This window comes from Aethalodelphis obliquidens, unplaced genomic scaffold (assembly GCF_003676395.1).
Source record: "Aethalodelphis obliquidens isolate GAN/ISIS:26980383/991018 unplaced genomic scaffold, ASM367639v1 scaffold54, whole genome shotgun sequence".
Taxonomy (NCBI): Eukaryota; Metazoa; Chordata; class Mammalia; order Artiodactyla; family Delphinidae; genus Aethalodelphis; species Aethalodelphis obliquidens.
In genome coordinates, this window is record NW_020837998.1 from 3,341,950 (window position 1) to 3,351,096 (window position 9,147).

A 9,147-nucleotide genomic window follows, 5' to 3' on the forward strand; every position below is an offset into this window, starting at 1 on the left:
GGCTAGTGGTGATCAACTCCCTTAGCATTTGTTTGTCTGAAAAAAATCTTTATATTCCAATTTTGAAGGACAACTTTGCCAGGTGTTCTTGATTCACAGTATTTTTCTCTTTCAGCAGTTTGAATGTATCATCCCACTCCATTCTGGCCTGCAAAGTTTCTGCTAAAAAAATCTGCTGATTGTGTTATGAGTGTTCCCTTGTATGTAACAAGTTGTTTTTCTGTTGCTGATTTTAAGATTCTCTCCTTATATTTAACTTTTGACAATTTACTTATGATGTGTTTTGGCATGTGTTTTTTTATTCATCTTTGGAATTCTCTGGGCTTCCTGGATTCAGATAACTGTTTCTTTCCCCAGGTTAAGGAAGTTTTCAGCCATTATTTCTTTGAGGAATTCTTCTTCTTCTCTCTTTTCCTTCTGGTATTCCTATAATGTATACATTTTTCCCCTTGATTGTGTCCTATAAATCCCTTAAGCTAGCTTCACTTTTTTTCTTTTTTTTTTCTTTTCTTTCTTTCCTTTGACTGGATGTATTTCACTGCCCTATGAGTTCACTGATCCTTTCCTCCACTTGATCTAGTCTGCTGTGGAACCCCTGTATTGAATTTTCAACTCACTTATTTTATTCTTCAGCTTAGTGATTTCTATTTGATAATTTCAGAATATATTTTCTGTCTTTTTTGTTGAAATTCTCACTTTGTTCTTGCATTGTTTTCCTGACATTGGTGAGTATCTTTATTATCATTATTTTTAACTCTCTTTCAGGTAAATCAGTTATCTCCATTTCATTAAGAACTTCATTTTCCTTGACTCTCTATGTTAGTTTATACTTTTTAGATAAAACAGCCACCTCTTACAGCCTTGACAGTGTGGTCTTGTGCAGGAGATAAATTTCAGCATCAGCCCAGCCTGAGCTCCTGGTTCTCTGAGACTTTTGTCATTATCCAAGCCACCAACATTTTCTTTAATGGCTCCCAGTCATTGAGAGTGTGCCAAGACCTGCTAGTGTCCCAAAGCAGTGGATAAATCAGCACTTAAGTGCAGGCTGATGAGAAGCTGGATCTTCAGGCAGCATCTGGGAAAATATGTAGTTAAGCTTTCCAGGGAAAACCTGGGAGACGGACATTTTTATCTGCTCCCTCTGTGGTGAGCATAGGTGTGTAGCTGCTGGGGTATGCTCCTGTGCCTGTTTAAAAACTGGTTCTTTTTAAGTATAGTCTTGTTATGCTCATGAACAAAGCCTTGTTGGATATCAGAGCTAGGTGATTTGGAAGCCTGTTCCTTAGCCAGCAGGCACAGAAGCAGCTGGGGTAATGGTGTGTATACCAGCTCCTTTCTACAAGGCACTGGTGACTGGGTTTTATTATTGTGGTGAGTCAGAGGGAGAAGGCAGGGGAAATGTCCACAGGCTTCTTCATTCTCTGGGGAAGGTTGCAGCTAGCCCCTAGACTTGTGCTAAATCACAAGCTGGACCTTCAGGCAGCAGCTTATAATGTAAGCAATTAGAACACTTTCAGAGAAATGGGAATTTTTGCCTGCTTCCTCTGTGCTGAGCCCTTGGGAGATAGCTTTAGTGGGTGCTTGAATACTCACACCATTTCAAAACTGATTTTTTGATCATTTTAAGGTGGCCTGGGAGTGGTCCAGAGGAACAGGTGACAATCGGAGGATGGAAGGACAGAGCCAGGAGCCGGGAGCTGGGAGCCATGCCACCCTGAGGGCCCATGCCCCCAGCACAGCTGCAGTCACTGCCACCACTGACCAGTGGGGTGGGAGGAGTGGGAGCTGCTACTATGGTCGCTGCCTCCTCCTGGGTGGAGGCCCTTTGCAGTGGACGAATGCAGCCCAGGACAAGTGTTCCATCACCTTAAATGGTTTTGAACCAATGAAGCTGAATTCTCTTAAAAAGACAGACAGCCCAGTGTGCGAATTATAGAGTTTGTGGACAAATTTGTAATGGGTGCATAGTGGTGTAATACCTGCAGACTCCTGAGAGTGCCCCTAAGTTCTTATAGGGCCTCTTTGCCTTCTGAATCAGAGATGTGCAAAATTCGATAAAGATTGGTCCATGTGGGGCTTCCCTGGTGGCACAGTGGTTGAGAGTCCGCCTGCCGATGCAGGAGACACAGGTTCGCGCCCTGGTCTGGGAAGATCCCACATGCCGTGGAGCAGCTAGGATCCATGGCTGCTGAGCCTGCGTGTCTGGAGCCTGTGCTCCGCAACGTGAGAGACCACAACAGTGAGAGGCCTGCATAATGCAAAAAAAAAAAAAAGATTGGTCCTTGTGGATAAGCACAAAGTCAAGTGAAAGCAATTGGACAGAATTTGTGAAGGTATCCACCCCCAAATCATGAATGGCCTCTTCACCCCCACCCCCTGATGGCATTGTTCAACTGCAGAGACTGCACCAAGGATATACTGATCCTGAAAGACCTGGCCTTTTGTGATGCACAGTCCACTCAAGAGATCCACAAGAAGGTTTTAAACAAGGCTGTTGGTCCATTGATGTCACCACACCATCACCTTTACCACGGAGGACCTGGAGAAACTCAAGGCCCTGAGAGTGATCATGTGGGTTAGGCAACACTTATGACAACATCCACATCAAGGCTGCGGGCGAGCTCAGGATTGCCATGTGCAACTTCCCTTCCACGGCAATGGAAGAGATGGCCAATTCCAGCATTTGCCACATCCTCAGTTTGTACTAGTGGAACATGTGACTGTGCCAGGTGCTGTGGGAAGGTGCATGGGTACAGAGCATCCAGCAGATTCAGGAGGTTGTCTCTGGAGCAGCCCGCATCCTTAGGAAGATGCTGAGCCTCATCCGCTTTAGTTGTGCAGACCAAGGGGTTGCTGTTTGAGCCAAAACCTATGGATTAATCTTCACATTTTATGATCCCTACATGCAGGATGGGATAGAGCTCTCCCTAGGTGTACAGAGGGTCTACACCCTGCAGGACTTACTGTATCAGAGCAACTGCAACTCCTTGCACTGTAGTCATAATGAACATAACCATCACCTCATCAGTGTCTTTACTATAAAGCAGATGAGGCAAGGTGCATTCAGAGTGTATGCGGTCTGATGTGGACTGGTGGATGAGAAAGCATTAGACCAAGACCTCAAGGAAGGCAAGATATGAGGGGTGGACCTCAACATTCATGAATCACAGCCTTCAGCTTTGCTCATGTTTCCTTAAGAAATGCACCCTAATCTCATTTGTATGCCCTACATGGCACAGTATAGTGAGCAAGCCTCACTAGAGCTGAGGGAAGCCACTGCCACCAACATCCGCCTGGCAATCACAAGTTGCATCCAAGAAAACTTAAGAAACTGTTTGAACAAGGAATTCTTTATCACAACAGCTCCCTGGTGAATAATAGATCAGCAAGCAGAAGCAAGAAGAACTACAATCCTGCAGCCTGTGGAACAAAAACCACATTCACAGAAAGACAGACAATATTAAAAGACAGAGGGCTATGTACCAGAAGAAGGAACAAGATAAAACCCCAGAAAAACAACTAAATGAAGTGGAGATAGGCAACCTTCCAGAAAAAGAATTCAGAAAAATGATAGTGAAAATGATCCAGGACCACAGAAAAACAATGGAGGCAAAGCTCGAGAAGATGCAAGCAATGTTGAACAAAGACCTAGAAGAATTAAAGAACAAACACACAGAGATGAACAATACAATACCTGAAATGAAAACTACACTACAAGGAATCAATAGCAGAATAACTGAGGCAGAAGAACAGATAAGTGACCTGGAAAACAGAATGGTGGAATTCACTGCTGTGGAACAGAATAAAGAAAAAAGAATGGAAAGAAATGAAGACAGCCTAAGAGACCTCTGGGAAAACATTAAACACAACAACATTTACATTATAGGGGTCCCAGAAGGAGAAGAGAGAGAAAAAGGACCAGAGAAAATATTTGAAGAGATTATAGTTGAAAACGTCCCTAACAAAGGAAAGGAAATAGCCACCCAAATCCAGGAAGCGCAGCAAATCCCATACAGGATAAACCCAAGGAGAAACATGCTGAGACAATAGTAATCAAACTGGTAGAAATTAAAGACAAAGAAAAATTATTGAAAGCAGCAAGGGAAAAACAAAAAATAACATACAATGGAATTCCCATAAGGTTAACAGCTGATTTCTCAACAGAAACTCTACAAGCCAGAAGGGAGTGGCATGATATACTTAAAGTAATGAAAGGGAAGAATGTACAACCAAGATTACTCTACCCAGCAAGGATCTCATTCAGATTCAATGGAGAAATCAAAAGCTTTGCAGACAAGCAAAAGCTAAGAGAATTCAGCACCACCAAACCAGCTCTACAACAAATGCTAAAGGAACTTCTCTAGTCAGGAAACACAAGAGAAGAAAACGATCTACAAAAACAAACCCCAAACAATTAACAAAATGGTCATAGCAACAAACATATCAATAATTACCTTAAACGTGAATGGATTAAATGCTCCATCCAAAAGACACAGGCTTGCTGAATGGATACAAAATCAAGACCCATCTGTATGCTGTCTACAAGAGACCCACTTCAGACCTAGGGACACATACAAACTGAAAGTGAGGGGATGGAAAAAGATTTCCATGCAAATGGAAATCAAAAGAAAGCTGGAGTAGCTATACTCATATCAGATTAAATAGATGTAAAAAAAAAGAATGTTACATGAGACAAGGAAGGACACTACATAATGATCAATGGATCAGTCCAAGAAGAAGATGCAACAATTATAAATATATATGCACCCAACATTGGAGCACCTCAATACATAAGACAACTGCTAACAGCTATAAAAGAAGAAATCGAAAGTAACACAATAATAGTGGGGGACTTTAACATCTCACTTACACCAATGGACAGATCATTCAAAGTGAAAATAAATAAGGAAAGAGAAACTTTAAATGACACAATAGACCAGATATATTTAATTGATATTTATAGGACATTCCATACAAAACAGCAGATTACACTTTCTTCTCAAGTGTGCATGGAACATTCTCCAGGATAGATCACATCTGGGTCACAAACCAAGCCTCAGTAAACTTTAAAAAATTGAAATCATATGAAGAATCTTTTCTGACCACAATGCTATGAGAATAGAAATGAATTACAGGGAATAAACGTAAAAAACACAAACACATGAAGGCTAAACAATACGTTACTAAACAACCAAGAGGTCACTGAAGAAATCAGAGGAAAACAAAAAATACCTAGAGACAAATGACAATGAAAACACGATGATCCAGAACCTATGGGATGCAGCAAAAGCAGTTCTAAGAGAGAATTTTATAGCCATACAAGCCTATCTCAAGAAAAAAGAAAAATCTCAAATAAACAATCAAACCTTATACCTAAAGGAACTAGAGAAAGAAGAACAAACAAAACCCAAACTTGGCAGAAGGAAAGAAATCATAAAGCTGAGAGCAGAAATAAATGAAATAGAAACAAAGAAAACAATAGCAAAGATCAATAAAACTAAAAGCTGGTTCTTTGAGAAGATAAACAAAATTGATAAACCACTAGCCAGACTCAGCAAGAAAAAGAGGGAGAGGACTCAAATCAATAAAATTAGAAATGAAAAAGGATAAGTTACAAAAGACACTGCAGAAATACAAAGCATCCTAAGAGACTACTACAAGCAACTCTATGCCAATAAAATGAACAACCTGGAAGAAATGGACAAATTCTTAGAAAGGTATAACCTTCCAAGACCAAACCAGGAAGAAACAGAAAATATGAACAGACCAATCTTAAATAATGAAATTGAAACTGTGATTAAACATCTTCCAACAAACAACAGTCCAGGACCAGATGGCTTCACATGTGAATTCTATCAAACATTAAGAGAAGAGCTAACATCCATCCTTCTAAACTCTTGAAAAAAATTGCAGAGGAAGGAACACTCCCAAACTCATTCTATGAGGCCATAATCACACTGATATCAAGACCAGACAAAGACACTACAAAAAAAGAAAATTACAGACCAATATCACTGATGAATATAGATGCAAAAATTCTCAACAAAATACTAGCAAACGGAATCCAACAACACAGTAAAAGGACCATACACCATGATCAAGTGCAATTTATCCCAGGGATGCAAGGATTCTTCAATATACACGTATCAATCAATGTGATACACCATATTAACAAATTGAGGAATAAAAACCATATGATCATCTCAATAGATGCAGAAAAACCTTCTGACAACATTCAACACCCATTTATGATAAAAAATCTCCAGGAAGTAGGCATAGAGTGATGCTACCTCAACATTATGAAGGCCATATACGACAAACCCACAGCAAACATCATTCTCAATGGTGAAAAACTGAAAGCATTTCCTCTAAGATCAGGAACGAGACAAGGATGTCCACTCTCACCACTATTATTCAACATAATTTTGGACGTCCTAGCCACAGCAATCAGAGAATAAAAAGAAATAAAAGGAATACAAATTTAAAAGAAGAAGTAAAAGGATGTCACTGTTTGCAGTTGACATGATATTATACATAGAGAATCCTAGAAATGCCACCAGAAAACTACTAGAGTTAATCAATGAATTTGGTAATGTTTCAGGATAAAAAATTAATGCACAGAAATCTCTTGCATTCCTATACACTAATGATGAAAAATCTGAAAAACTAATTATGGAAACACTCCCATTTACCACTGCAACAAAAAGAATAATATACCTAGGAATAAACCTACCTAGGGAAATAAGAGACCTGTATGCAGAAAATTATAAGACACTGATGAAAGAAATTAAAGATGAAACCAACAGATGGAGAGATACACTATTTTCTTAGATTGGAAGAATCAATATTGTGAAAATGACTATACTACCTAAAGCAATCTACAGATTCAATGCAATCCCTATCAAATTACCAATGGGATTTTTTACGGAACTAGAACAAATCATATTAAAATTTGTATGTAGACACCAAAGACCCCGAATAGCCAAAGGAGTCTTGAGGGAAAAAAACGGAGCTGGGGGAAATCACACTCCCTGACTTCAGACTATACTACAAAGCTACAGTAATCAAGACAATATGGTACTGACACAAAAACAGAAATATAGATCAATGGAACAAGACAGAAAGCCCAGAGATAACCCCAGGCACCTGTGGTCAACAAATAGATGACAAAGGAGGCAAAGATATACAATGGAGAAAAGACACTCTCTTCAATAAGTGGTGCTGGGAAAACTGGACAGGTACATGTAAAAGAATGAAATTAGAAGACTCCCTGACATCATACACAAAAATAAACTCAAAATGGATTCTAGACATAAATGGAAGACCAGACACTATAAAACTCTTAGAGGAAAACATAGGAAGAACACTCTTTGACATAAATTACAGCAAGATCTTTTTAGATCCACCTCCTAGGGTAATGGAAATAAGAGCAAAAATAAACAAATGTGAACTAATGAAACTTAAAAGCTTTTGCACAGCAAAGGAAACCATAAACAAGACAAAAAAACCCCTCACAATGGGAGAAAACATTTGCAAACAAATCAATGGACAAAGAATTAATCTCCAAAATATATAAACAGCTCATGCAGCTAAATATTAATGAAACAAATAACCCAATACAAAAATGGGCAGAAGACCTAAATAGACATTTCTCCAAAGAAGACATACAGATGGCCAAGAAGCACATGAAAAGCTGCTCAACATCACTAATTATTAGATAAATGCAAATCAAAACTACAGTGAGGTATCACCTCACAACAGTTAGGATGGGCATCATCAGAAAATCTAGAAACAACAAATTCTGGAGAGGGTGTGGAGAAAAGGGAACCCTCTTGCACTGTTGGTGGGAATGTAAATTGATACAGCCACTATGGAAAACAGTATGGAGGTGCCTTAAAAACTAAATATAGAATTACCATATGATCCAGCAAACCCACTACTGCGCATATACCCAGAGAAAACCATAATTGAAAAAGACACATGCACCCCAATGTTCATTGCAGCACTATTTACAATAGCCTGGTCATGGAAGCAACCTAAATGCTGATCAACAGATGAATGGATAAAGAAGATGTGGTACATATATACAATGGAATATTACTCAGCTATAAAAAAGAAAGAAATTTAGTCATTTGTTGAGATGTGGATTGATCTAGAGACTGTCATACAGAGTGAAGGAAGTCAGAAAGAGAAAAACAAATATCGCATATTAACGCATGTATGTGGAACCTAGAGAAATGGTACAGATGAACTGGTTTCTAGGACAGAAGTTGAGACACAGATGTAGAGAACAAACATATGGACACCATGGGGGCAAAGCCAAGGTGGATTGGGGATGGTGGTGTGCTGAATTTGGTGATTGCAATTGACATGTATACCCTGATGTGTATAAAATTGATGACTTATAAGAACCTGCAGTATAAAAAAACAACAAAAAAAACAACTAATACTAAAATAATAATAATAATAAATAATAGATCAGCAAGCAATTCATGCAGAGCTCAATGGTGCCACATACAGATACCCACCAAGCATCCTGGCCATGGCTCTGCGAGGACTTCCTGCAGCCATGGAAGGGACTATCCTTGGAGAAATCCCAGTGACCCATAACATCCTCACACTGGCACACCCTTCCCAAGCTCCCTCTTACAACCCGCCCACAATACATGGGGACAATTGAGAATACCGTAATGAGGAATAGCATAGAATGACGAAAGGTAATCATTCAGATACACTTGGGACCAAGAGACAGTCAAAAATAGATGAATAGAAAAGGAATGTGACAGTCTTTTTAACTGTTTCTGGATATTTGCATCATGGGTTGCAGTGTTAAAACTACAAAAGAGCTAGAGGCCAAGAGGTGGGAAAACTGAATATGTGGTCTGCTTACTGAGGCACTGAAAAAGACTAGGATGTGATTTATTAAGGACCAACTTCTGTTATTGTGTGTTGTTTTTTTATCTGTGCATCAAATCACAAAAAATAAATAGATTTTTTTCTCTTTATCAGTCCCTTGGTCACAGCAGGTCCAGAACACCTGGCTCTAGAATGTTGCCTTAAGAGTTCCAAACATCAGGACGAGGGTAAGATGTCGGAAGAGTAACACGCAGAGATCACCTTCCTCCCCACAGATACACCAGAAATACA

At 39.4% G+C, this 9,147-nt stretch overlaps 1 pseudogene; it reads left to right on the forward strand.

Moving 5' to 3' along the window:
• The first annotated feature begins 1,669 nt into the window (after positions 1 to 1,669).
• On the forward strand, positions 1,670 to 8,701 carry LOC113609085 (C-terminal-binding protein 2 pseudogene; annotated as a pseudogene).
• The last annotated feature ends 446 nt before the right edge of the window (positions 8,702 to 9,147 follow it).